The 26,267-nt window shown below is 38.5% G+C and overlaps 1 protein-coding gene across 9 annotated transcripts in view; it reads left to right on the top strand.

The window, feature by feature from the left end:
- Window positions 1-26,267, top strand: part of casz1 (castor zinc finger 1) — a 230,770-nt gene that overhangs the window by 30,587 nt on the left and 173,916 nt on the right. For 7 of the 9 annotated variants that reach the window (XM_036591368.1, XM_036591372.1, XM_036591371.1 and 4 more), the window contains one exon: window positions 12,792-12,908. The exons of the other annotated variants lie outside the window; for them this stretch is intronic. The gene's annotated coding sequence lies outside the window, so the exon portion shown is untranslated. The remainder of the gene's footprint in view (window positions 1-12,791; window positions 12,909-26,267) is intronic. 9 annotated transcript variants of the gene reach the window in all.

The raw sequence follows: 26,267 nt of genomic DNA, 5'->3' as shown, positions 1-26,267 counted from the left end.
TCTCCACTTTTTTTGACAAGTAATCTGCACTATGTCTCTGTGGACGACGCCCAAGGCTCACAGGCTGCCACTTTTAGTTAGTAATCTGAAGCCTTAGGTGTGTACCAGGTGTTTTACTTAGATTTATTTTTCCACAAGTCAAATGGAAAAGTGCCATGCTCTTCAACAGTGCTGTTAATATGTCTTATATTGCTTTGCATGATCAAGCCCCAAAACATGATTTTATTGCAGAATCTTGTTATTGTGAGGCATAGCTTCCAGTTTACGTTTTCAGTTAATAACAGCTTTGTGCACATGGAGTGTCACAAATTAGCACTTTGGGCAAAAGATCAGTTGGCTCCATTCCTGTCAGCACCAGCATGTATCGCCAGGACATGAGAGGGAGATAATACTCGCGTTTGCACGCATACACAAAATCACACACTTGTACACATATACATATTTTTGTTTTTTTTTCATGTCAGGACATGTCTCATACATATTATATATACTTAAGTAACTGTATGTCTTAGTATGATTAATATGTATTATGTTCATGTGACTACCTATATGTAATAATAATGTGTCCCATATTTATTATGCACACAGTACTGTTTAGAAGTCAGAGACCACCCTTTATTTATTTAATGTTCGGTAGGTTATTATTTCATTATTTTTCCGGAGATAATTTTGGAGATAAGATGTAAAAAAAATCCACTCGCATAAAGAAGGGAAATGCAGTTGATTAGCCGAGACATAGCGTTCATGTTTTTTCTTATTTAGTTTAGCTCTGAAAATAAGTGGAAAAACAGGAGTTTCCAAAACTGAACTTAAAACTTTCCTATTTGGGAAATCAGAGAGAATCCAGCTTCCCTTGCTCAGATCTGAAAAAAAAATCCACAGACGTTTCTGTCCATCTTTCCGCTGTGAGAAGCCAACTCAACACTATGGGTCTGAAAGGATGTGTAGCTGTCAAGAAGCCCTTATTCAGAAAAGGAAATTGCCAAAAGAAGAACTTTGCAAATCAAAGAAAGAAGCTGCTGGTGTTCTCAGAACAATGGACTGACCACCCCAGAATCCAGACCTTAACATCATTGAATGTGTTTGTGATTACATGGATCATGAGAAGCAGAAAATGCAACCAACTTCTAAAGCTGAACTTTGGAGGTATGCAAAATTATTCCTGCAGATCTTTTTCAGAAGCTGAAAGTAAGTCTCTTGAGAAGAATGGAAGCTGTAATAAAGGCAAATGGTGGACACTCTAAAAATGAAAAAATGATCCTATATATTGTGATATTATAAATGGTTTTGCCCTTTGAGTTTCAAAAAACTGAACATGTTGTTGTAAAAGCACTTTACAATTTTGCAGGTCCTGACGTTGTAGGTTGGCTCTGTTTTTCTCTGGTTTTCCAGCGTAGTCAGGACATTTTCTCTCAATAATTTATGAAAACCAGACACACAAACACAAACTCATTCATACACACTGCTCTTGTTATTTCTCTCCATTACTCACATCACTGGAAAGGAGGGATGTGTGTGTGTTTTATCCTGAAATATTTCTAAGACTGATCGCTTGTTCTAACAAGCGTGGGCGTGGGTGTGGCTGGCAGTAGGTGCAAGAGGTGTCACTCTGCACTCATTTCCTCCAAAGGTTGAGGGGGAGAGAGAGTGAGAGAGAGAGAGAGAGAGAGAGAGAGGGAGATTGAGCCTCGTTCATCCGGGTCATAACCGCTACCATTCCCATGAGGGCCACGCATAAGGTCCCAATTAGGCAGGCAGCCCCGCGCCAAGAGCATTTTGCTCACAGATTTGTTCGTAGAGAGAAATGGATGTCACAAGTTGGGCCATGACAGGCCAGGCCCATGGCAGGGGTGCAGGGATGGAGCGATTAAAACCAGTTCCTTCTTATTACAAGTGGAATTTCCTCCTCGCTGATTGAAGTCTCAGCATATTGCTGCCACATTCCCTCCCACAAAAGAGCACAGAGTTTTAAATATTTTGGAGAAAAGGAGCGGGGGTGGATGGGGGTATTCAAAGTACCAGACCTCTCCCCTGACACTGGGCCATCTGTGACCAGAATTTCAAAGTCACTTGATTTAGTGGAAGCTCCCTAGGAACGACTGTTTTTGTCATGATTTGACTCTGGCAATTTTTTTTTTTTCAGAAGTGGCTTCCAGTGACTAACTGATTTATGTGATCAGCTCAATTACCAGTGGTTGTGTGGACGGCTGGATGAATTTACACTTGCTTTGAAGTGAGATCTAAGCAATGTGAATTCATATCAGAAATTGATATTGATATTCTTTTTCTTTAATCAAAAAAAAAGCCAGAAAGGAATGCAACAATAATCAAACTCATGCCATTTAGCTCCTCTGTGCTAAGTTAATGGAATCCCCTAATGTTTAGTGTGAAGCATCAATCATGCAAAAATCTATTGTTGCATTAGCCTTGAAAGAACAATAATAATAAAAATGCTATAATGGCTTTAGCTTCCTTTCCATAAATCTTGTTGCAGGGGGTACAGTGGTATGTGTTTATGTGTGCGTGTCTGTATGTGTTTATTGAGGAGGATGACTTAACTTTGTAGAATATGCCATTTCAGCCCTTTCAGGCTGTTGAGCACACAGAATATTGATGTGATGGTAAACTATAATCAAAGGGTTTTTTCACCTCATGGCTGAGTACCGTATACGATGGTCTATATGTGTGCGTGAGTGTGCTGGTTCTGGCACCTTCGGCCATGATTCTGGGCTGTGTGCTGGATAGCCACTCACTGTTCAGCTGTAAATCTTCAGTAAATGCATAAAAATGATGTCAAGTGGGAGATTTACTGTAACGCTGAAAATCCTTTTAAACAAATATTAAAATAAGGCAAAAAGCCGTCTGAAAGTCGTTTAAGAGGGCATCGTGCTTCAGTTTAGAGGCGAGCAGTGAAAGCTGACAGGCCGTCAGAATTTACATTGGTATTAGCATTTGATTGATGACACACCGCACACACTCAGGTTTTGTTAAGTTGCACGTGGTGGTGGTAAGGAGGGGGGTGTTGTTGCAGGATGCAGAGGAAATCTGAGTCTCATTCTGCCAAGTGCATATACAGGGAGACGTAGGAAAGAGGGTCCTAAGACATTAACACAAAATATGGAGAAAGGCAGGATAGTTTGGTGAAGAATCTAATTTCTACAAATTTGCCCCAAATGCAGTTGATTAGCCGAGGCAGGTTTGATGTCCGCAAATTGCTTCGTTAGTTTAGCACTGACTTACCGCAGCTTGCTCAAACTGCATCTTTATTAAGGTCGCACAGACTTGTTAATGTGGTTTAAGGCACAGTATGACTTAACGTGTGCTATAAAAATTAACAAAACACTGTGTAGCTGAATGCAATGAATTGTGGCTGCCCTACAGAATTCGACTCCTCTTCACATTCATGTGTTATTTCGACACATGAGCGCTAGATTACATTCACAAATTCTGTGGTTTCTAGTCATAAATATATGTCTTCAGTAAAAAAAAAAATCAAAATTAACAGTTACTACGAACATAATCTGTGGCGTGTCTTGAAGTCACATGAAGAGGAGTTGGATTCTGTGGAGGAGTTGGAATTTGGCACATTGTTGTCTAAAGTTGCTGCCCACTGCATTCAGCTACACTGTGATGAAGATCTTTCTAGTGACCTGAATGAAAATGTCGATGTGGTTTGAGCAGATTGAAAGATGTATTGAAGATGTATTCATGTAAAAGACTAAGGTGTCTGTTGACTTCTTGTGTTTGTTAGCAATGCTAGCCTTGTAGCTCCAGTTTCAGTCTTAACCCTCAAAGTTGTCAGTCAGCTAAGACATGTTTGGGGTCTGAAGTTTGCTTCTTTAGTTTTGCACTAGAGTGCCAAATCTAATGTAGTTAACAAGTAATGGAAGCCTACAGCCACCAATTAGCATGCTAGAATAACACAACATATTGTTATCTATAAAAATGGTTGAAAAGAGCAGACAAGATTTAGGACTTACTACTTACTACTACTTTTTTTTAGCATTGTCCATTTTTACAGACAACAGCATGTCGTATAGTGTCACAAACCATTGTGTAAAAAGTGTCTGAATGTAGGAGCACAGAGGGCTGTGTGAGGTTAAGAGCAGGGGTGTGTCTGTGAAAGCCAGACTGACCTCTGTAAGCAGGCTTTAATATCTTCTGGACCTTTAGAAGACTGTAGCTGGATCTACTCTACAGCAGGGGAGCCTGAGGAGCCCTCTCCATTACTTTGCTCTGTGCATAGCACTCAGTGCTGCTCAAATACCATGGGCGAGGAAGATAATGCTCTGCGAGAGAGGGAGGAAAAAAAACAAAAAGTATGAAATTAATAAAGCTTTTTAGTCGGCATAATCAGTCATTTTGAACTTGACTGAAGAGAGCAACAAAACAAATAAATTTTGGGGAAAGAATACATGTATTTTAATGCCTTCAAGCAAAACTAATTAAAGACGACACCTCATTTGCATAAATAAGCATTATAATTTGCATGGAGGCACCAGGGAATATGTTGAAAAAAAGAACGCAATATTTTTCAGTCTGCTAATTTCATTTTATTTAGGATTTAAGCCTAATAAAGATTCATTTTGGAGGGGAAGAGAATAATCAAAGGGGGAGAAATTTGAACTATCTCCAAAGATGCAGCAGTCCCTATTCAAAGGGCCCTTTCAGAGTCAGGAGAAGCCTCCTAATCAGGAGTGGCACTTCCTGGCCTGGCTCCAGCGCCAACTCCTTGAAAGGTAAAAAATTTTAGAGCCCAATTTATTAGTATGCAGTTCTGGCATCGGTGGGTGAATTAATGGCGGTGACTGATAATGACTGTAATCGTGGCACAAATGGGGTGTTGAAATAGCAAACAACGGGCACCAGGCATGTAATGGGGGTTTTATTAATTACCCAAGCTGGGGCATGAGCGAGCTGCAGGATTTACAGTAGCGGTGGCAGCCGCTCGGCCTGGGTCGGCCTGGTCTAATCCAGCGGTGGAGGGGTCAGCGGGGAGATGGGATGAGGTGGGGGAGAGACTGCTCCCGCACTCACTTCAAAAGTGCTTTATAATGCTGCCGGGCCATGCAGGGATGCTGGAGCAGCAGTGAGATCAGCTGGCTAGGCGACATGCTGGAGATCATCATCAGGCTAGGTGAGAAGAGAGAGAGAGAGAGGAGTATTTTTCTGTGAATGGTTCAGGAATGAATGAGTGGGTTGCTTTTTATTATTTTCAAGTGTTTTACTCAGCTTTTATCAAATATGGTTACAAAGAAAGGATACCAAACCAAATCAAACACTGAACAAAACAGTGAGTCTAGAAAGAAGATGAGGGAAACAGAATGCAAACACAGTGCGTAATCCTTAGTGTGGAGTAAAAAAAGTTACAGTAGTCCTCAAACAGAAATTGAAGACAGCACATACATATTAATAAATATATGCTATGATTTCAGTACAGTGAGCGGGTCAGCAGCGATTTCGTTTAGCTGTGAAAATGTTTCATTGTTTTGTTTTTTTTACCTAGTCTAGAGACCTTTGTATAATTCAAGCTGAGCTGCTCCCATGTTTTTTCAGGACACTTTGAACTTTAACTAGATGCATAAATGTCAAAATGTTAAGATGTAAACTGAGTTGTTCAGAGTGATTTGATGTGAAATGTCCCATTCTGCCCCATTACACAATGCTTGAGACATTGTTTTAGGATAGTTTTGAGAGAAGGTTTTGGCATAAAACATTCTTTAAAAACACATTAATGGGGGAAAGGTACACTGAGGGTGTTGTAAGACAAAATAGTACTTTTTTCAGATTTACTATGATGTTATCAATATCAACATTATATATAAAACTTGTGGTCATTTTGGATAGTAAAGCAGTTGGAATGTTTACATCTGAATGACTGAATCATGCTGAAAATTTAAAAATCTGTGGAATTTCCCTTTAAATCTGATGGTCTTCTCATGCGAAACAGTTTAGTTCTATATACTTTTCTTATTACAGTGGTTGTGATGTGAGTGAAATATTTTATTGAAGTAGGAGTTCTCAGGCCATAGCACCCTGCTGAGAAACGCTCCCCAAACAAGCAGAGGCCGAAATATAAGGCAAGTCGTACAGTTTTTGATGATAATTGGACCAGCTGTTCCAAACCGCCTCTGTTTTGTACAGTATTTGCCCACTTTATTATAATATGACCTCAGTACTGATTTTACAGGTTATAGGAGGCTGACCTTCATCATGGAGCCATATGTTTAGGAAGTCGGGTTCTGTTGTTCTGGAACTCTTCGCATAAAGTGGTGTACAGAAACACAGAGGTGCAGCACAGTCTGGGTTGGTTGGTCTCAAGTGAAACATGTTGCTCTCAGAAATGAAATCTTGCACTGTAACGTGGGCAGGACCACTCAGACGTCAACTCATCAACAAGAGAGGGTTGATTAAAAATGCTCTTTATTACCCACCGAATCCTTAATGGACGTTAGACTTTAAAAATGAAAGAAACAGAGCTTTACTGCTCGATGGGCACTGCTCATTTGTATAAATCACACCAAGGGTGTAAATTTTCCAATAAAAGATAGCAGCACTCCTCGCATGCATAATCAACAAGTCTACAAGACCAATCTGACTGTGTTCTTACATTCCACACTGTCAGTGGTCTGAACCTAACTCAGCTCTCTGAGTGAAAGTAAGTTTATTGTACTAAGTGAAAGTAGTTTATTTACTTAGACACAAATTGAAAGTACACTCTTAAATATGAAGGTTCCTGAATGTTTCTTGGCTTGGGCATGTGGCTCTAGGAAAAACCTTTAACTGGTATATGACCTTTTCAGTATGTGGATGTTCTTTGAATTAGGTATGATCTATATGGAAAAAATATAACATCACGATACTTCCAGACGTTCTCCCGATACTCATGTGCATTACCATTTATTGTATATTAATGTATTGCCACATTTAAAAACATCAAAAACTATAAATACAATGACTTGTATTCAACATTTTACATACTCTGCACTGCACTAAACCCAATTAATCAGGATTAATTATGTTCTCTTTTTAATGAAACAAATGTATCGATTTCCGCAATATACACAGAAAAGTGTATTGCAACTAGGTCTGTCATAATGATTACTTACTCTGGTTATTGCCGTTATTTGAGCAGATCACAATCATTTTTCTACTTTTCACTTTCACTATCATTGGTTTATGCCGCAACAAATGATGTGTTGAATGTGTTTTCATCCATTGGATTAGGGTAAATACATGTAAGTAAAAGAACGTTAAAATGCGGTTATTGAGACTTATCATGGGCCTTGCAAATTTTTTTTTTAACTTGATTCAGTTTCAACTCCTTTGGAGGGCGGTAGTGAGTAATGTTTGTTAATTTGATGTTTTCTATCACCTTTAGAGGACAGTAGTGAGTATTGTTTGTTTATTTGATGTTTGTCAATAACACCTTTAGAGGACAGCAGTGAGTAATGTTTATTTGATGATTGCTGTCACCATTAGAGGACAGTAGTGAGTACTGTTTGTTTAGCTACTAGCTATCAGAAGCTAGGAAGTATGAACATAAAAAGACAACAATATTATTAATTGCAAATACTTTAATGGCAATTAAACGTCAGTTAACAGTTGTTGATCATGATGGCTAATTGTGACATAATGTGATGTAATTTATCATGATGACACAAAACATCTTGCCAACCCCCCTTATTATTAAACTTAAAAACTGTATCTTAAACTTAGAAAAAGGTTCTCTACGCCCACATAAGATTATTTAAGAACCAACCTTTAAATGGTTCTTTAGTGAACCAAAAATTGTTCTTCTCATTCCAAAGAAACATTTTTAGCACTTTTATTTTTAAGAGTGGGTATTATATATATAATTTATTGTATTTGAATTTTGGCATGTTGACAGCATAATTGCAACATATCCCTTTCTCACATGGTTATGTGTTTATATTTTTTTATGTTAAACAGCAGGAAGTCAAAGTATTCGATTGCCCTTTATTTCTTCATCCTGAGCGAGCTCCACCCACACCCCATCCCCATCCCCTTGTCCCAGCACCAGAAGCACATACAGAACACCCACACACAGACACACTACAAAGGGAGCAGCTGGGTTTTATTTCAGCGAATAAAAGCAATAATGGTTGGAGGCCTTTGAAATCATTAATAGATAAAAAGAATGAAAGATCACATTACATCTGGAGAGAGAGATCGAAGTTTGATCACTCATCTCTCAGATCTACCATTCAGAAAAGAATGTTACATTCAGCATGTTTGTGACAAATGCTAAATGACTTCATTTACTATAATCTACAGACTTTTGAGGTCATTATGGGACGTTGAATCGTGTGAAGTGTCGCTGCTGGTTTTACTGTCTCTTTATGTGTGTTTGAGATTGTTTGATGAGTTTTAATAAATCTGGGTGGTACCTGGTGTGCTGAGGGTGGTTAAAGAAAAATGTATACACCCTGCGTTTTTGACATAACCGTCATTATCTCTCGGAGGTGGGGCACTTTACAAAAGGGAAAGCAAAAAAGAAAAGTGCAGTGAAGAAGAAACCAAAGTCTTGTTTTTAGTCGAGGGACACTTAAAGAATGATTTCCTGGACTTACATGTCTGTTTTTTTGTCATATGGCTTTTGGCTGGATCTCACACATGATTGTATGAGATGGACTAGGGCTGAACGATTGGTCGTTTATATATTGATATAGTTTATACATTGATATTGCAGTTTGAAAAAGTGCAATTTTTTAAAATTGCAAGAGCTGCAGTCTGGCATACTTCATTTATCATTAGAGTCTGAAAAAATGGACGTGGTGGTCCTGTTGGCAAAAAAGGCTTAATTTTGTTGAAAAAAATTAATAAATATATTGTATATAATAAATATTTTGAATACTGACAATTAGATGTTTCCCAAAATCATTGGGCCCTACTATCATCCATCAAAGATAATGCGCACTGAAATGATGAATATGCATTAATTTGTTTTCTTTTAATACATCTTTAACAACAATAATAACAACACCAATAATAATAGTAATTATAATGAATAACAAATATTTTTTTAATTATTATTCTCCTTACTTTTTGTTCTTCTTCTTCTTATTGTTGTTATTATTATTATTTGTGTGGACTTTATTGTTCCAAATGGCAGCTCTTGTCAGTAAACTCAGTATCCTGCATGTTAAGGAGGTGTAAACTTTTCTTTACTCAAATCATCATCATCTGTGTTTTTTTTTTTGGGGGGGTATATATTTATTATAGTGTGGTCAGAAAAACATTGTTGATATTGTTACAGCCACTGGAACGTCTGATAAGCTTTCCTCGTGTAACCACTGAACACGGATCTGACCACTGTGTTACCTGGAATGCAAAGCACTGCAAACATACACCCTTCAATTATTTGATATGGCATTGTTTTTGGGCAAATAACACGTCAGCTGAAAAACTAGGTGGTTTCTGGTTAAACATGAGGTTGATTCATGATCTGAACACACGCTCACCTTTTCCCTGCTAAATAGCATTTCATAAATGCCAGTTTATCATCAGGAAGCCCAAACTTGGACATATCTCGCTGTTATCAGCACAAATCAAAAAACATTGATTTGTTAAATAATATCACAAATGGGTGTTTGTCTCATTCATTGGTTGATAGCTTTTGCAAAGAATATGGAGCAGAAATTAGAAAAGTGTGAAGGAGTGAGTGAAAATGATGGACAGGCCCCACAGTGATTATCCTGTGATCAGTTAGAGCTTTATGTGTTTAAACCTTGACCTATATCTTTTAATGGCTTGTGATAAGGTCTTCCTGTGTTTTTATGTTTACAGGTTTCTTTCACTTTGATTGTTTTGTATGTTTCAGATGTGAAGTGTTTCTTAATGCCTTTTTTCCTTATTGCTTTTGAAAGTTTTTGTGGAAAAAAAGGAATATGCCAGACCATGTTATTTGTTTTTTTGTAAAGCGCCTTTTGGGCGTGTACTTTTTTGCAGTTTGTGAGATCATGCTTAAAAAATGTGGTGAAAAACATTTCATGTTATGACACATCAACCCTCGCTTCTACATAATCATCTGAATTTTTTATATCCGACCATGCAGTCACTAAACACGGAATGAACATTCTGTTCCTCCTCCTGTTTGCTTTAGTTTGTTTTGCTCCTCTCTATTATGCTTTAACTGGATTCACTACATTCAGGTGAATTAAACTTGGCAGCATTCTTTCTAGGTGATGTTATTACTTCATGTTTTTTTTTTACTGTCTCGCCAGGTCTTTGTCATTTACGCTGTGCTGGAAAACCAATGTAATGTGACGCACGAGGAAATAAAGCAGTTCTTTCAAAAAAACTGAAGTTATCTTGTCTGATCAAAGACAACAGTGCTACTTGTTTATCCCCTATGTACCCAAACAGAGAGAAATAGTGAATGTTTGTGCATGGGTGTAATTATATATGTGAATGCATGAACAACATTCTTCCATCAGATGCACCGATTAAGGGGCAGCAGCGTGGTAGAGGTGACTGTAATCTACATTCTTTGTAAATGTGGAAGTATCGACATTCTGCTAATTTCCTTTAAAGCATTCCAGAGACGTTACAGGTGCAGCCGAGCCCTGTGAAGTAGCATTCCCTGTCTGAGAAGAAAAAAAATCACTAGAAAGCAGCCTGTCTTCATGTTTTGCCACTTACAGCAGTTTAGTCTAAGGTCCACAGTTTGACTTTAAATATTGTAAAACGATTCAGCCTTTGTCATTAGGAAGTTTAAGAAATGTGAAAGGTAGGACACATTTCGAAAAGTGCCCTACAAATAATATAAGCTAGAAACAAATGCTGCTGACTTCAGTTTTCTGGAAATGATAACATCAACAGTGGATTGTAAAATGTGTGGTTTTAGACTTCACGTCCATTTTGACTTGGTTCTTGCTCTTTCAGTGTGAATGTGGCATGGCAGAGCTCTCATCTGCAGCATGCATCATACTAAGCTAATTAGCAATATAATTAGCATTGTAATTAGCAGCTATAATAATTACTTTTATTTATTATGTTTTTAGTTTATTTATCCGCTATAAGGAAGGAATGTACGGTCGTTAGTTGGTCTTTTCATTCTTTTGTTTTTGGCCTTCAAGAATTTGCAAATTAGCATATATCAGTGTGTTAGCATGGGGGGGCAGGGATATAGTTGGATGTTCGAATCTGGTGTTTCTTCTTCTACCAGATTAAAAATGGTTTCTGATGGTTTTGTTCAAATGTGTAGAATTATTCCCTATATTGACTGACTTAAAGTATCCTCTATCCTCCATTCTTCATACATTATCTATAGCCTATATAGCCCAGCGCTTTCTGTGAAACATCTCACGGTGATGACGGCACATTATCAGATGGACAACAAGCTTTGAAACAGCCAAACTGATTATTAACCTAGTGAATTGATAGCTGGTCAATAGAATTATCTGCAGTAATAATACTGTCATAGACAAGGAAGACTGGGAGGGTTATTCTTCACAGTTTTAACAGTGTGTTGTCATTTCTTGAGCTAGCTACAGGTTTTGGTATTGCAAAGTTATTGCATTTGGATAAACTTTATTTTTGTCAGACTTTAAGTTAGGTCAGTAATTCTCTTCATTGTTATAGGATATATGGTTTTCTGATATCTGTAGTTTTCGAATATAAATATATATTTGGCCACAGTTCTCAGTCTGACACACCTTGTTTTGTGTAGTTTAATGGTAGCATAACATTAGATATAACTAACAAAGATATAGCCTAGATTATTTCTATACAGTGTTTACATAGAAACCAGTTATTGATGCTAATCATGTAATGCGTTGGGAGTAACCATCTGTTTGTGCATCCAATGCTGAAAGAAGACCTATACTTAATGCCTATTTTCGTGTACCTCACTATGCCATAAGACCCTGCAGAAGCCTGTTTCTTACCCCATTTATCGACTCATGACCCTGATGTTTCTATAGTGCTTTCTTCAGTCCTAGAAACAGTGTGGCCAGTACTTTAGACCCCTTGACCAAAGACAGCACTCGACAATTGTGTTTACCCATAAGAATAGTCATACTGAATTAAACATAATGCACCATAATAATTATGCTTTCAGATGGAATAAATATTAGAAAATACAGTGTAAATGGTATAAAGACGTGGTTCATTAATCTCACTTTTGGTTTACTCTTTGTTTGTTTGTTTTTTTTTTTTTGCACAAATGAAGGTCTCTGAGGTCTCTGAGGATGAGGTCCTCTGAAAGACGCTCCGCACGTAAGCAAGAGACTATAAGCAAGAGACGGCTCCACAACAAAGACAAACTGTTGTATCTACGAGTCTCTAAAAAAGCTATATATTCCTTTTTATCACTCTGACTGCTTTTGTCAGTATGTTGCTCAGACACTGAATGCACTCTTACATCTTTTTATAAAGCCAGAAGCCCTCTATTTCCCTTTGAAAGGGTAGCATGCAGAAATGCACAATCTAATAAGAGCACAAGATGGATGATAATGTCTTTTTATTAACTTACTGAGTGGTTTGTTTTGGTAAATTGAAAGTCGTATTTTTCTCTCTAAATATCTAATTGGGCTTTTGGCAGATTTTACAATGAAATGAAAGCAGTTATTGTGCCCCTGAAACAGCGATGTTTGTAAAATCCAGTGTAAAAACAGGCTGCTGACAAAACTAATAGAAAATGATGTATAAAAACTGTCACATGAACTGAATGCTGATTTGTCTGTGTGGTGTTCACTGGAAAACTTAGCAAAATTCAATAGAAGAGCTTGCATATGAAGGTTCTGTCTTGTCTGATGTTCCTGTAGCAGTCAGCCAGAGGAGGTGTAAGTGTCTGGAGGGTGTCTGCATGGCAGCGGCTAGAAGAGAGAGACAAAGTGACACACAGACCAGAGTCCAGCTGGAGAGTCCAGCCCACCAGGAAGGTGAGTTGTACACAAATCTACTTACACTCTTATAAATAATGGTTCCTGAATTGTTCTTGGTTTGTAGGAAAAACCTTCAATTGATATAGAAAAGATTCTTCACAGTCAAACATCTCATTTACAAAAATAGTTCTTCTAAGAACTGCCTATTGAAAGGTTCTTTAGGGAACCAGAATGGGTCCATGGCATTGCTCCAAAGAACCCCTTTTAGGCACCTTTATTTTAAAGAGTGTTCAGGTACTGTTCAGCCTGTTCTCCATGAGCCATTAGTCATTAGCTTGTGCAATTTGAAAATATGGGCATGTGTAATAACAAGGAGTAGACATGTGAATTTGTATAATAAAACTCATGCAGTGTCAGAGAAGAAGGAAAATGTATTGTTCATTTTGAACACATTTTTAATTTGAAGTGATTAATGAAGGACAAATGTTATTAAATTTAAAGGGCCCATATCCTATATTGTATTCTGTACCTTATGAACATTTATACTTCAAGGTCCACTTATGACATTTGTAACCTCTATAGATCCACAGACTTGCATTTAAACAAACTGTGTTTGTTTCTGTGTCTTTAAGGCTAACATATGTAAATCACCTCTTTTCTGATTGGCTGCCCTGAATTGTGCCTCATTCTGAAGCAGTCTGGGCTGAAACACTCTTTGTAACTTCAGTGTGAATTTCCAGAGCTAAACCGTTGAGTAGGTGAATATATGCAAATGTGTTGGTTCTTGTTACAACGTAGGAGCAGTGCACTCAGAGCAGGCTGTTTTTGCAGCTTAGTTTTAAAGTAAGGAGTGTATGGGCTAGGAAGTGAACGATAAGTTTTGAAACTTTAGCTGTGTTTATTTACTGCCTCAAGTTCTTTTTTCAGAAAAATGAGGAAATTTCAGTTTTCCCTAATAAGAGCCCTGTAAAGAACATTGGGGCTGGACAGTATTGATAAATTGCAACATCATTAAATTTAGCAAATATGTGATGCTACCAGACTATCACATGATACTCAATTCAATCACGTGCATGATGTTCAAGCTTAGAAAATCTTACAGTTACACTGAAAGAAACTTCACATAGTGTTACTTAGTGCTTTGTTACAAAGGAAGCACATTTCCAGAATTTTTAAACAATCTGTAGAATTCAGCAAATGGCACACATTGCAAATAACTGTCAGCTGCTGGAAAAGTGCACAAAATTTAATGTAAAAGGTAAAAATAAAAGGGTACAGGGACACCATGGTTTTATGGCCATTGTGTCACAGATGTAATATGTTCTCTATCAAATATCTCAAAATATTTGAGATATTGCAAAGCAGTATCAGTCTGTCAGTATCATAGTATACCAGTATAGACAATATATCGCCCAGCCCTAATGAACGTTAATTTTAATTTTTGACCATTTCTATAGATCCATTATTTGTGAAGTAAAATAAGCATTAGCATTTAGCATTGGTATAAGCAATAGCATTTTTCGAGTGACGTAACCACAAAAAAAATGAAGTTTTAAGGTTTTGATTTGGCAGTGATAACATGAATTTGATATTTTTGTTCACATTGCCGTCAAGCTATAAGGTAAGTTTTTGGTCCGTCATCATACCATAGCATTTTTCATTCTGTTAAGTAGATCAACACGATAGCATACGCTATACAGCGCCAGTGAAGCAGATGAAGATATGAACGTGTTTGTGATTGTCTTGGTTTTCACACAACACAAAAGCTGACGGGCAGCGATACAATAGCGAGGACTCTGAGCAATATTGAAGTTGCACCTCTGGTTCACAACACAGCTTAATTGAGTCACACATGCAGAGGAGCAGCCTAGCCACATCATGATACCCAGAGGCCTGGATTAATTAAGGGCTGAAAGCCCAGGAGGATCCAGCGTTCAGCAGGTGCCTGTGTGTGACTGCCTCACTCTTTGCCTCTCACTCATGCACAAGACAGTCAGCACGCCGTTTCTTTATAAATCTGCAATGAAGCGATGGCTTTTATTTGCTTTGAAAGCATACATTGTGGACTGTCAGCGTGTGTGGACTTTTAATTTGGTGTTTATTATGGAGTGATACTGGTGATGATGAACTAATGTTTTTAACTCACTTAAAATACACAACTTTATGTTAATTGCCATCCTATTTTTAGCATATTTTGTTTACAACATTTCCATGTAGATAGTGTTGTATGCAGACGTTTAGGCGCCCCTGGTCAAATTTGTTGTGTTGATTTTCTAAGTGAAAGCAAAAACACTTCTGTGCATTTTAATGCACAATTACTGATTATTTGCTGAATTTAACACAGTGGGAAAAATACATAAAATGGGGCATGTACAAAAGTTATGACATTTTATATTTAATATAAAGTAGATATGAATAGTAGATATAAATAGTAATTGTTCGCTAAAATATTTAAGTTTGTTTCTTCTCATTTTCAAGATGTGTTCAAATGGTGTGTTCAGACTTTTGCATACTACTATAAAATATTTGATATTAATACAATTATTTCCAAAAGTAAGTAAACAGAAAGGCAAAGCGTTGATGTAATATAATTTTATTCATGTGGAAATAATGTACACATTTCAATCAAAAACTTTTTTGTCAGTGCGCCCACAGGTGTTTTATGGTAAAGCTGCTATTGAGGAGTTTCCTGGTGAAGCATTGCTTACAGGCTGTGAATTCTCTCTAATCCAAATCAGGCTGATTTAGCCAAGCCTGCTCACCTCTCAGCACAAAATAAACATGCTAACCCCCCACCTGCTGGCTGCAGGAATGGACCCCCTGCTCCCCCCACTGTTCCACCCATGCTGCTTCGTTCTCTGTTAGCCTTGCTAAGTGAATAGGGAGCGGCAGGTTTCTGTGGGTAACGGCTGCCATGGAGGCACCTGGCAGGAGAGCGAGAGAGAGGCTGAGATTGCCAGCGGGCGTTCGTGGATGAGCCAGGAGATTTTATGGGGTCTTATCCCTCCCACCTCCCTCTCTCTCTGCCCCACCATCCTGCTGTGCAGGGGTAGTCAGGCCCTTGGGGGCCCCCCTCACCAGAGGAGAAGCCTGCCAAGAGCTAGAGGAAGGTAGGCCTGTCGCTGGGAATGGGCAGAAAATTGAGGTTAACAAGCATGGCGCATGCTAAGTGGTGACGGGAGTCCCCAAGCTATTGGTTAGGGCCCGAGTCCAGCAGCGTGCTCTTCCATTGCCAGCATCCACTGGCTCATGCTGCTGGCTGGAGGTGACCAGCAGTGCCTGTCTGCTTGACGCTCAAATTAAGCAATCGCCACAATGTGAGGGAACTCATTTCAAATGGGACAAGGCTCGTTTGGTCCAGGATTTTTTGCAGGCAAGAGAAAGAGAGGATATTAAGGCTTTAAGCTTTGAAGGCACAAAATGCTAGGTCTAGGCCAGGGGTCAGCAGTGGAGCCACATGTGGCTTTTTTTACTGCCCTGTTGCTGCTCCACAGCAGAATTAGATTTTTAAGTTAACATAAAAAATCATGTTTTGCATTAAAATAAAGCTCTGCTGATCAATCTAACACAGTTTTAACAATAAATAGTCTTAAACACTGGAGTGCTGGTCACTGTAGCAACGGAGACAACATTCTTGCCTAGCTAGTAGGTAACAAAAAGGTAAAGAGAAAGATTTCAGACAAACATCGATAATTTGGAGACAATTTATCGCATTTATAAGCACTCCAGCTGGTTTCCTGATACATTTAATCAGCAATGAGAAACTCACAAATACAAAAAATTACGAGGCTAAAGTCAGCCTGCTGCACCATTTGAGGTGCAACAGGAAAATTCCAACAAGAAGTTGGCTAATGAGAATCAGCCTCATAAAAATTTCAACATTGAGAGACGTTTTACAAGAAATTCCACTTTTGCGAAAAAATAAAGCTTAAAACAGAGCAGAGTAAGTCTGCGTTTTCTTTTATATTTTTTGACCTATATTAATACATTAGCACATACATATATACAGACATACTTTGTCAAGATGGTAAAATGGACATAAAATGTTGTGGCTCCCAAGGTGGTTTGATTTTTGTTGAAAGGACAAAATGGCTCTTGAAATTTGGGTTGCTGACCCCTGGTCTAGGCTCTAGTAATCATCTAACCAAGTAAGTGTTGCATAACCATCTACAGGACTAATAATGTGAAATTCACAAATTAGTTTTACGCTACCTGAGACCAAATAGAATAGAAATGTCATTTCATTGAATCCATGCCATAGCAGTGTCACAAGCTATGTTTCCTATTGCTAGAGAGTCTGGTGGATTTTGGCTCTCAGTGTGGTTACAAACTGCCTACTTTGACAAAAAGGGGAAATTTGACTGTCATGCAAAGCGCAAACACAATGGACAATTGAGAATTATCTTGTTAACTCATCGTTAAATGCTTCAAAAAACTCGACTAACTTTTACAGATAAGATCATTTTGTTTTAGTCCAGCAACTGTGACCTGTTCAGAAGGGCTCATTGTTGTTGTGATGTGCAGAGCAGGCAAATGCTTACTACTGGTGACTAGTTAGCATTTTAGCATTTAGCTTGCTAAAAGTGAAAATCTTTATAATGTAAGGTCATTTATTTTTTCCAGCATGTCTACACAACTTGCACATTAGTTTCATGGTGGTCACTGAATATTTATAGTAGTTACTGAATAAGACATCTTAAGTTGCATAACTTAATAAGCCAGCAGTTTGAGGGGTCAACTCAGTCTGGCTCTTAATACATATCCTCTTTGTATAAGCATGCTATGCACTACTTATTATATATAACTGTGGTCAGGCCTACGTGTAAAACACAGTCCAGTCCTCTCCGGGCAAAAAACCCCAACCTTCCCTTCTCTCTACCATCTAGAAGTCAGAACCCCAGGGAACGCCATGTTCTATGTGGTATAATAAGGCTAGCTGATATAATGAAGGTCATTGTAATCAGAGTTAATATGGCAGGGAGTCAAGGCACTGCGGCTTTATTTGAGGGTTAGGCCCAGCATCGCGGGCCCGGGGGGAGCAGGCTGATAGTGTTATCAGTGCTAACCTGACTCTAATACAGGCACGGCTCTGCTGTTAGTGTCAGCGGCGCGCTGAACTTTCTCCGCTGATATCTACAGTGTGAAGGGGCCTGAGGATTGAGCTACTGAACGCTCCACGTCCTGCTTAAATCCTCTTCCCAGGTGTCTGAGGGCCTCCGTGCTTTCCCCTCCACCTTGCCTAAGACGCTGTTTCCAGATGGCAAAGGAAGCTTACGCGCTGTACTTTCAGTCAGATGTACTTGTTATGCTCTTAAAGAGAGGGCTGAGTTGCAGTGTTTTCTTTAAGACATCAGCTCAGGAGAGGTCTTTCAAATCTAATCCTCTTCCCCTCAATCCAAGGGCATGCAAATCTCCCTTGTTAACACTGGACTGCGCTTGTCAGTGGGCAATATTATGTTGTTCTGATGAAGAGTTACAGTTCAGGCTCCCTTTGAATGGGTCTGCAGATCTAAAAAGAGGCCACATCAAGGGCTTTTTTTTCCTTCTCTTCCTTTTTTAGTTGAAGTTTTGTTTTTTGAAGAGGTTCTAACTTAAGTCAAAGCATAGTCTGCCACACCTCAGTATTATGAACAGACACACTCTGTGGTGAATAATTTATGGAATTTTTATTGTCTGATTTCTCCTTCACTTCTTTGCATTATGCAGCTTTTTTTCAAGAAGACAACTACATAGTTTAAGATGTAGCTGTTACATTGAAATTCAGGGAAAATGAAAACCGCATGACAGATACTTCACACTTCTTCCAGTAACAGAGAAAACTCAGCTAGAAATTATTATTATTATTATTAATAATAATAATAATAGTGATAATAATAATTGGGGCATAACAGTGTGTTGTGACCTGATATCACAATACAAAAATGTGACATTATACATCATGGAGAATGGATATTATATTAATTATGGCATTAAATGTAGTTGCTCACAAATAGCCAGCACCAATTCACAATGACCAGCATTCAACAACAAATTTACTAGTAAGCTGTGATCGGTACATCGATACAGTCATCATTTTGCTTCATATTGAATTTTGTTTAAAATATGGTGAGAATATCATATTGTGAACACAGTTTCAAGAATTGAAATCATTGGAGTGTAATAAGATAAAACCCAATAACCCCAAATGATAATAAATATAATAATAATAACAACAACAACAATAATACTAATAGATAAGAATACCTAGGGGTGTAACAGTGCAGTGACATCACAATGCATTGTCACTATGCAATGTGGAGAAAGAACATTCTATTAATTATGCCATAAAATGCCGTTGCATTTTTTAATCACCATGGGTGTAACAAGGCATTGTGACATTGCGATATTGCAGTTCTATTAATTATGGCATTGAATGCAGTTGCATCGTTTGAGCTCCAAAGTTCACAAACAACAACTCACTCCAGTGTGTTCATTAGTAAGCTGTGCAACATCGATACAGGCATCAGTTTTCCTCATTCACATTTAGTTCAAAATTTTGTGAGAAATTTAAATCATGAACTGATCAATAATTGGACCAAATCAAGAGCTAAGTGTAAATATATTATGACCCCAATAATAATAATAATGATAGTAATAATGTTCTAGAAACTGTCACGGTGCCTCTCTTTTCCCACCTCCTCTCGCTCTTCTATTTCTTCATGATTGACTAACTGTAGATTCCCCAGGAGCACATACAGTGTGCTGTACAAAAATCCTGCTGACAGGCTTCATGAAAAAGGATGAAACAAAACAAAATAAAAAAGGCGGTCTTGGGACCCCACGTTTGATTTCTTTCCTCCTTTTTAAAAAGTGGCGGGCTGATTGTGTGAGACAGATGAAAGGGCCGTGCAGGGCCGGGGTGCCTCTATTCAGGGTGCACCTCCAGAAAAGCTGCCCGTATCTCAGCGCCGGTGCCTGGCTGGCCCTATCACTCAAACGTCCCGCCGCTCTTTGTGTCTTTCTCAGGACTGCAGTGAAATCATCTCTTTTGTTGCGCATCATTAGTTCCATCTGCTGTGTGTGAGCCGGCCTGTCTGTTCCGAGGGCAGACCGCCGTGATGGTGGCCAGGGGCAAAGCCAAAGACCCCCGTCCTGCCACTGCTGCCCCGACCCCCTCATACTGATGATGCGTCCCTCTCTTTTTCTCTCTCACTCTCTTGCTCTCTGTCTCACTGCTTTTTTTCTTTCACTTTTTTCTTCTTGTATTCTCTCTTTCACTCTCTCCCCAGCTCTCTTTCTGTTTTTCTTTTTCTCTCACTTACTTTCTTTTTACTTTCTTTGTACTTCTCCTTACTTTTTTAAGCTTTTCTTTACTATATCTTTCTTTGGTGTCTCACCCTTTCTCTCTCTCTCTCTCTTTCTCTCTCTCTCTCTCTTTTCCCTCCTTTTTTCATTTCCTCTCTTAGTTACTCTCACTCTTCCCTCTTCCTTTTTCTTATCCTCCCTATCCTCTATTTTTTCTTTCTTTATTTCCCTCTTTTTCTCTACTCTCATTTTCTCTCTCTCTTTCCATTTTTCTATCCTCTCTCTCTCCTCTCTCGCTGATCTTTTTTCTTGTCTTTTCTTTATCTCTCTCTCTCTTCCTTCTCCTCTTCCTCTCACCCCCTCTTTCGATCACTTTATGTTTTCTCTTCCTCTCTGTTACTCTTCCTTCATTTTTTTCACTTCATTCTCTCTTACTTTCTCTCTCACTCTTTATTTCTCTTTCTCTCTTTTTCTCTCTCTGTCATCACCTCTTTTTTCTTTTCTTCGTACTCTCTCTTTTCTTACCTTATTCTGTCACTCTCCATTTATTTTTTTGTCTCTCTCTTTCCAGGTTTCCTTTCTCCTGCTCTTTTTTTCCCTCTGTTTTCTCTCTTTCTCTCTTCTGCTTTCTCTTCTCTCCCCCCACCTCACTCTATCTCTCTCTTTCTGCACAGATGACACTCTGGGCCTGTGCGTGTTTACTTATTTATTTATGTATCCGGGGGAAGGCAGAGCTCATGCACATTTTACATTTTACTGGCTGGATGCTGGTGTGTTAGAGTGGCTTTCCGAGAAGAAAAATCTGTGTTCCTGCTGCGGAACGCTCAGGCTGCTGTAGAGTTTAGAGAGATGGACACTGTGGTGTTTTCACACCGCAGTGAGAAAGTGACCCTGTGTGAATATTCATTAAGACTGATTAAGATACACTGAAAATTTGAACTTTGGTGCTGAGAGAGTCTAAGTGATCCCGTATTTAGTACATGACCAAACGTTTATCCAAACGTGTGGTAAACACCAAACGAATGCAACTTAATTCACGGTAATGTTTATAGCTTTCGGTATAATCGATTTCCCTGCTCTGAATAAAAAGTTAGTTGGTGTGGTAAACTTTGCCTGCTTAGTATTCGTTTAGGTGGTCACTAAAGTTTGCTGGTACTGATTTTCTTGCATCACAGTATCTATGATGCACCAAACAGATGTAACATTTTCTCTCGGCAAGGAAATATTTTATTCATGATTTACATGAATGATAAATCTTCAGAAAGTCTTAGTGCTGATGGGCATACACAATTTAACATCTGTCTTCCTCAGAATAATTAATAGCGCAGCAGAGCACTGGGGACCCAGACGTCAGGACTTTTTCCTCTCCTTCTCTTTCTGTAATTATTGTCAAAAACAAAGCAGGCGTGGATTTGCATCTTGCAATTGTGTCATTGTTTTCTTGGCTGGGAAAACAAAGTAAAGGGCCTGATTAGCAGAGCAACTTCTTGTAGAAGTTTTATGTGCATGCATTTTTGATTTCCGGGGAATAATCAGCATTCCCACTGAATCTTTTAGGAAACGGAGTCCTTATATGACTCGACGTAGCCGATTTTGAACTGATATATATTCGTGGCCTGTCTTAACAGTCTGTAGCTCGGGGCATTTGAAGTTGTGTGGTTTCTTTTGACTTGTGCCACACCCTTTCTGTCTCAAGACAGTACCTCGTGTTTGAATGTGATTGGCTGTGCTCAGTTTGGCTGCCTCCCCACAGCTTTTAACGATGTCGATGATAATGCAGATCACAAGCAGCATGTGTGGGTGTGCGTTTCGGCCTGCGGATGCTCACTGGATTCTCTTGACTTGAGCTTGCAGGCACCAGAGGTCATCTTATATGACCTGACCTCATATGTAACTTATGGGTCTAGAAGTGAGCTAATCCTTTACTGTGCAATCGCTATAATGTCTGAGCGTAGATACACATTTAAAATGAGTGCAGCACAATCCTGGACCTGTGCATCGACTGCAAGACGGACTCTATTGGATAAACGGCTGTTTTTATCACCCTGAGTGACACCCCACTGCCCAAAATCCAAAGTGCTGGATCTGTTGGAGCCATTATGAAATAAAAAACCCTCAGAAAAGGGCCACTATTCGGTTTGAATTGATTCCTTGAAAACTCCTGCAGTGAATATGCTTTCATTTTGATGGTATTACTATGGACAGAATGTATTGTGTCAGTTTCACCTCTCCATTACTTTGTCCATTAGGGTGAAACCGGCTGATTTTATTTCTCGCACTCTATTTTCTGTGATAAAATGGAAATTCAAACGCTTATTAAGTCTGAGTGACACCTATGTCCGGGAGCCAGAAGGAAAGTAAGTCGACTATATCTCGTTTCAGTTCATTTTTGTTCAATTTCCCTCTCGTGATCAAATATTTCACTTTCCAGTAGGGTCCTAATGGGAGTGTCAGTTTCGGGGTTTTTTTCCTCACTCCTCGACTGCCATTACCGCCTCTCTTCGGCTGTTTCAAATTTCTACCTGTCAACAATAAAAGCGCAGGTCTCAATTTTAACCAATTTCTCTCCCACTGCGAGGTGCTTAGTGCTGAGTGGAAGTGTTTCCAGCACAACATAGATGTTGCGACTGCTTCTCCTAACCCTTAGAAGTTAAGAGTTATTACTTTCACTTTCCTAGACTTTTCAAATGCAATTATGTAATTACATATTTAATTACATGACAAATCATGCAGTGAATTACATCCACATCTGATTTACATTCTACATCAACAGCTTAGAGTCTGCAGTTTTGACTTTTTTCCATTTCAGTGCCAAGTATTGGCAAAAATCTGCAAAATAAGGCTACAATAATTCTTCATAAGATTAATGTCAAAAATATCTCCAGTTCTATTTACAAACACAAATGTGCCATTGATTGAAAGTTTAGAATTTTCTGATGGAATTTATCTCTTGCTGCAACTTATATGGGAGTGCACATAGTTTGAGATTAGATGGGTTTGAAACTAGAAGGGAAACTATGGGTGTCACCTGTACCGTAGCTTTTATGTTTTATTGGCGATATGTACTGTAGAGTAGTACACAGTGGTATGTTGTTCAACTAGCACTCATTCTCTCTCATTTTCTTTGCCCTTTTTATTTCAACCAAACGCATGATTGATCCACCCTCAGCACACCCATGTCTGAACATTATGGTTACTGACAGTATTTATAGCAGCATATAGTATATACACTACATTAATACCAGAGAGGCTCAGACTCTAAAATAGCAGTATGACGAATCACAGTACATTTTAATACAAGGGACTTAACTGTACAATTTAACCCTCCCTATCAAATGCATTGTATATTTAGTTGGTGTTTTTGAAGCAAGCTTTTAAAGCTGCATCACTTTAAGCAGAACAAACATGACCTCCTGCTTCATGTCTCCTGCTTCAGAGGCCTTCAAATGTCCTTTCAATAAAACAAGCTCAGCTGTGAAACCTACAGGAACTGTGTCATGCAGGGCACCCCCGCCTAAAATAACCCCCCTCCTGCTACAAAAGCCATTTCCCTTTGCTTCCCCCTTGGGGAGTCTGTATTATTCTGAGTTTTCTTTATCTAACCTTATCAGGAGGGTCTGGACTGTTTTTGTTATACACTCAAGCCTTTTGTAGCTTGTATGGAAAGTGTGTTTATTTAAACCTCAGTCATCAGGGCAAGATAATCTGAATGTTTTTTAATGTCAGAGTGCATCCTTACCCATAGTATTCTGAAGGATATTATGTCTTACTTTGTTGAGTGTGCTGAGTCACATGACCACATAGAGACTGGAGGAGAGACTTTTTCTCCCAGTAGGAATGCTGTTGTATTGCCCAGTGAGAAATAGTGCTGGGCAGTATGGATCAAAAATCAATTTCGCAATAGTTTCTAATATCAAAATGTTGTGGTAAACTGTAAAAAAAACAAAAAAAAAAAATGTAAAATTACTGTGATTACCTGGCAGTGTAGTCCAGTATAGTGCTGCTGACTTATAGCAGTTTATTCATATGCTGCAATTTATAATACAGCACATAAAACCAACAGTATATTAAACTAATAATAACGCTATTAGTGCTATAATAACAGTGTTAAACTATTTACCAAGAACACCTTATACACGAGACATTATAGCATTTACATGCACTTGAGCCAGTCTTTAAGCTCACAGTCTTGTAACTCGTGTTTTAATTTGACACTATAAGATTAATAGTATCTTTAAATACCAATACATGTATTTGGGGTTAGAAAAACAGGTTTAAACAAAATAACTGTAAATAAATATGTATAATAAATATGTGCGTAGAGTTATAGATGAAGAAATAAAAGCTAATTAACAGAAACTACCAAAACTGCAAGGAATGCTGCCGAGTTCTGCTCCCAGTGCTACAATATTCAGAGACAGGCTGCTCAAGACTGCCTAAAGTACCAGTCATTTTTCCAGTATACTTTACAAATAACAGCTAATTGCTGTTAAATCCAACATTTTAATTTCTTTGACACCGTTCCTGACCTGTATCTTTCTAAATGTATCATTCTTTTCAGCAAACCGTTGTATTTAAGGAATACAGTAGATTACTGCAGTGTTTCTGCTGCAAATTTGAAAATCTGTACTTAGGCATTATGAACATGAAATACCTTATTTTTGTTGTACGTTTGCTGTGTTTTCTTCGCTTAAACATAAGCATTAATCTGATAAAAAACACATTAACAGGAAGGAAACTTAATATTTATTTAATTTTTATGTATTTTGAACTGTTCTTTCAAAACAAAGAAGGACCAACCAAATGAAGTACATTGCACATAACTGTTTTTTTTTGTTATTTATCAGTACTGCTGAAACAAAAAGTCAATATTGTCATGTGACATCAATATCGGCAGACTCAGGGTTCAAACCTGAATCCTAGTGGCAGGTCTCAGATTCGCCCTGTTAAGGCACATCAGTGTTGTACCAGCAAAGACTAAACATTTCAGAGTCTCTGAGAGAAGTTTTACAGACTGAAACATTACATGACTGTTAGGAGCCAATTTACTCTATTACTCCACCATATGGAGAGTGTGTGAGTGCTTTAGAAAGAGGAGCAGAACAAGATGATGTATAAAAAGAAGATATTTACTCAAGCTTGGCCCTCACACAAGATCACATATTCAGTCAAGTACGTTTTTGATGTTTAATCCAAAGAAAACTAAAAAATCTAAAACCAACACCAATTACTTTCTTTTTTTTTCTTGTATTCTAATATTATGAAGGGCTCTTTTGAGAATGTGTGGGGAAAAGTTTCTGTCCAAGATTTATGGAGTGTGCTCTGCGTTTTGCACTGGAGATGTTTAATGTTTTTTGCTTTTCCTTGATCAACTGCAGTTTGTTTGTGCAAAGAGTAATAACTGTTGTGTTAATCTTTTTTTCATTTAAATGATTTATTTTGTCGTAAATGGCCAAATGTTTCTGTGTACTCTGACATTCAGCTGAACCCACTTTTCCCTTAAAACATATGATTCCTCCCCCCCCTCCTCTTTTTGCACCATCATAGGAGGATAATTGTACTTGGGCCAAGAGCGTATTGGACCATTAAACCACTGCCTCTCCCAGTAAAGCTATTCTCCTTTGTGTAAATGCATTGGAATTACTTTCAGGGGGCGTTGCAGAGAGAATATGTGAAAGGCTACTTATTCTCCTAATGATTCTTTGTCCTTTTAAAAGTCATCAGGCTCATTTATAAGTGGATATGTACAGGGGAAGAGTTGCCCCCAGAGACTGAGGTCATCTCCATCTCCTTGTCCAAGGCCAGGAAGTAAGTTTGTGTGAGTGGACCCCTGCCAGTTGAGGTTGGTCATATTGGTAATGTAGGTTATACATCTGTAGCGAAGCCCAGGAGCTGCTCATAAGTGAGGGCAGAGGCTGAGTGTTAGTGTGCTGCTCTGTAGGCTGCATTGGAAGGTTCTGCTAAGTTATATAAGTTATGATATTTGGGTGTATAGAGATGTATATATTTCACAAGGGTGTCTGGAAAAATATTTTGCATGGGCGTAGCCTAAGAAACTATAATCCTACTGCAGCACATCGTTAACACCTACCTTCTGTGGTTTTCTGTCAGGTTTCAAAAGTATTGCAAAAA

The sequence above is a fragment of the Colossoma macropomum genome, unplaced genomic scaffold (assembly GCF_904425465.1).
Source record: "Colossoma macropomum unplaced genomic scaffold, Colossoma_macropomum, whole genome shotgun sequence".
In the NCBI taxonomy this organism is placed as follows: domain Eukaryota; kingdom Metazoa; phylum Chordata; class Actinopteri; order Characiformes; family Serrasalmidae; genus Colossoma; species Colossoma macropomum.
This window is presented reverse-complemented; position numbering and strand designations above follow the sequence as displayed.